We start from the raw sequence: 3,916 nt of genomic DNA on the forward strand, positions 1-3,916 counted from the left end.
TTTCATTTCTGGAACACAAACAAACCAAACACTATCCATGTGACTGAAACCAGCACCAGATAATTACAGATGGGTACGTATCCTCTGACATTTACCTGGAAAACACTCTTGCTTTGAAGATATTTACTTACTTTATGTTTTCCTGAAATCACAGAAAACCATCTACTGAACATGTAGTCTTTTATGGCGCTTTGGCGCCCTCTGGTGGTCAATAGGACCTAATTCAATTCTGTAAAATCCTTACTGGAACTAAAGAAAAAAGATTTAGCAAATTCTAGACTTAAACAACATTTAGAGTTCTCTGAACTCTTTTCTAGTGTGGACCAGTTTCAATGACGGAGTTTATTGATAGACTATATATTTGCAGTTTACGAAAATTTATTACCAATAATAACACTAAAGACCATATGAACTAGGATTTTTTAATTTCATAGCGAAAATGTCAGGCAGTTATCAAAGATTCTTTAGTTCTAGAAGCATAATCAAAATGTTGATTTTCTGATGCATTAAAGAAAAAGAAAAAAGAAAAGAAAAAGACTGACTGGAGCAACAGCAGATGGCAGCAAGCGTACATTTAATGAACTTGCTGGTACAATGTGAGTGCCACAAGTGTTGTGATTTTAAACACCTGATTAATTTCTTTTTCACATATTTTCAATCAAAAACAATCTTTTACACATTTACATTTAAATAAGAATGTATAAATACATTTTAAAATATTTTAGTGGTACAGATGGATGCTGTGCAAAAGTCCAGAAGTCATTTGCTTTGACAGTATGCAGACAAATGAGAAACATTGAAATGTAATTAGGACAAGGAAGAAAATTAGTGATTGATGCTCGTTTTGACTTTGACTTTTGCTGCATTTTGTTAAGATTTTGTTAATGCTGTTTATTCAAGGTAATTCAAGGATAACACGTTTCATAATGAGTCATTTAGTACTATTCAAGCACTGTTTTATCCCGTATATCAAATCTTAAAATGACAATGGATTACAGCTAAGGTGTTATTATTTGTATTAATATTTATAAAAATTCCAGAATGACCCCAGGAAAACAAAGTCTGGACAGTTAAGATGGGAAAAGAGGGAAAATCTGGTGGTTTCCCTTTGCCCCTCCCCTGAGCCCCAGATTCAGTTGCTCCTCTGCTGGGTGTGGGACCACAAGGTCAAGACAGTGTTGATCAGGTGGAATAAACTGGATTGTAACCCCCACGGTGATCAAAGACACTTGTCAACATGCCACACCCCTTTACCCCTCTCCTCCTGTCCAAACCTCTCTGTAGGCAAACCCACTGACCCTGCAAACAGAGCAGACAGAGCTGGAGGAGGGCGGGAAGATCCTCGGGGAGTCCTGGAAAGAGGGAAGAATAGATGGAATGAGATGGGATGGACTGGATTGTGGAAGGAGATGAGATTAGGCATTTACTAGTCAGTTTAACCTCTCCCCCTTAGCAAATTATAGGTGCAACACAGCAGGTCTGGTTAAAAAGCAGCAGACATGCTCAATTTGCAGCAATAGGTTCCCACAAAAATATTACAAGGCCTTAATGTGCGGTTTAATAACGTATTACTGAGCTAGATAAAAGGGTAGAATGAGAGGTTAACAAAAAGGATTGCTGCAGTAACCCAAGTGTGCAAGTGCTGAAATATTTGAATGAAATATTTAATCACAAAAGGTGACCAAAGCGGAAAAAAAAGGTTTCCACTTTCTGTGGCTTTCTCCACTTCAGTAAGAAACAGCTAGAAAAGCCAGACACACTCGTGTGCTCAATATTAGATTGCAGATATTAGAATAGACTGAACTACGCAATCAGATCTGTTCTTATATCTGCAGCAGTTCAGCAAAGGAAAAATGACACTTCCTCTGAAGACAGCTGTGGATTCCTGAGCTCAACTGTCTAACACATTACTCATGCGATGAGCAGATGATATCAGCTGCATTCAATCACCTGCTGTGGAGAAGGGAAACGGTGATAGGTGTAGTTTATAGGAAAGAAACCAGCACACACACACACACACACACACACACACACACACACACACACACACACACACACACACACACACACACACACATCTGCTGCAGATAACACTTTTGTAGAAATACAGCACCAAACATCACATCTGTTCCCTGTTTGGAGGGACACATATGACAACTTACTTTTTAATTCTCAGGTTTTTAAGCTAGATAAACACTGACAGTGTGGAGAACAGAAACTACACACTTCACTTTAGTGCATATTAACCATGTAAGTTCAATCATAAAGCAGCAGCCTATATATCATGTTTATATTGTATCTGTAACAACCCACTTTATTTGCTTGGCAATACCATTTTTCTAAAGGATTTTATTAAACTTGTTTACCTTGCTTAGTTTCTAATGCATTTTAAACGTACCTGCATTCCTATTTGAATAAAAGTCTTTGTTTAAAAGAGAGAGCGAGAAAGAAGACATGGAAGTTGTTTGCTTCAGCATTATTTGTATTTTAATAATGTGGTCATGATTACACCAGCAGTGTTAAATAGCTGGCTTGATACTTGAAGCCTGACTGTCTAGTAGTTTGCAGGTGCAGGTGAGACAACATTTGGGTTAAAATAGGGGTTAAATGGGAAGTAAACCTTCTAGTTTGTTAGATCTAATTTTCCACAGAAACTGAGGTCTGAATTGTTAAAAGACTTAGATGTCTTTTTATGTTCACTTCAGAGGATTAATCGTTTATTCATAATCTTTTACATTTATGGTTACCTTTCATTAACTTGATATATTTTGATTTTATATGTTCATAGATAGTTTTATAGGCATAAGCTACAACCGTCAATTTAGCTAATGTGTTTGATTTTTACACATATACAAAAAGTTGGAACGGGTCAGTAGAACTATAAAAAATGGAAAATATGAACATTAAAGAGGCAAATGTTATTACTTGACCATGTTATACATCGGTCCACTTTCATTTAGTATGGCAGGTTAAATCACCCACTGTCTGTTAACAAGTTTAATCCTGGTTTAATGCTATACTCTGGTATAGTCAGAGTTACTTCCTCCCTAGTTTGGGAACACATGAGCATATCTGTTGACTTAGCTTCTGTTGGGAAAGTATTATCTCCATTTTGCACTGGAGGGCTTCTGTGTGAACTTCCCTTTCTATCCACTGGTTATTGTTTATGATTAGAGGCATATTAAACAAAAGCTAAAAAAAAATCAGGTATCATCAGGTAATAAGAGGTGGTTATCAGACCTGAAGATTGGGTTATATGACTTAAAGCTCCAGAGTATGATAGAGTGCAGATAAAGAATAAAAGAATAGAAGAAAAATACAATTGTATAGTCAATGTAAGTTGAAGCAGAATTAAGTGTCATCATTGCTTCTTGATTTGTCTAAAAAAAAGTGGGAAATAAATATTAAAGTGTTTTTTTTTCCTGCTGCTTCATTCTGACAGACTTTTATTGGTCACTTTTAAACGTCTACAACTTCTTACAGCCTGTAACACATGCAGTGACAAATTTCATAACACTGTTATAATGACACTCTTTTATTTCCAGTGGCCACGATCCTTTGTTGCCATTCATAAATTCATCACCAGCACAATAGTGAGACCTTTGTTTTCTTGTACAATAGCTCTACTCTAGTGGGAAATGTACAACTCTGGTTACTAGGTGAAATTTTAATTGGAAGTGTAGTCTCAGCCATGCAGTTGTCAATAGCTGGCCTCCTTCCAGCTCATTCATACTGAAAGTGCGCACGCTGTGTACACGCACATCCACACACACATGCATACAGAAACACAGCCAGGTTTTAGCCTTACAATACAGCGGCGCCAAAGTTTGAGAAAGGCTTCTTTGTTAACTGGCGTAGCTCCTGTTATACAGTGAAAGTCTTATAGTCTCTGCTTCTTTTTAGTAATAAAGTAAAA

The sequence above is a fragment of the Simochromis diagramma genome, unplaced genomic scaffold (assembly GCF_900408965.1).
Source record: "Simochromis diagramma unplaced genomic scaffold, fSimDia1.1 OVJJ01000802.1, whole genome shotgun sequence".
In the NCBI taxonomy this organism is placed as follows: domain Eukaryota; kingdom Metazoa; phylum Chordata; class Actinopteri; order Cichliformes; family Cichlidae; genus Simochromis; species Simochromis diagramma.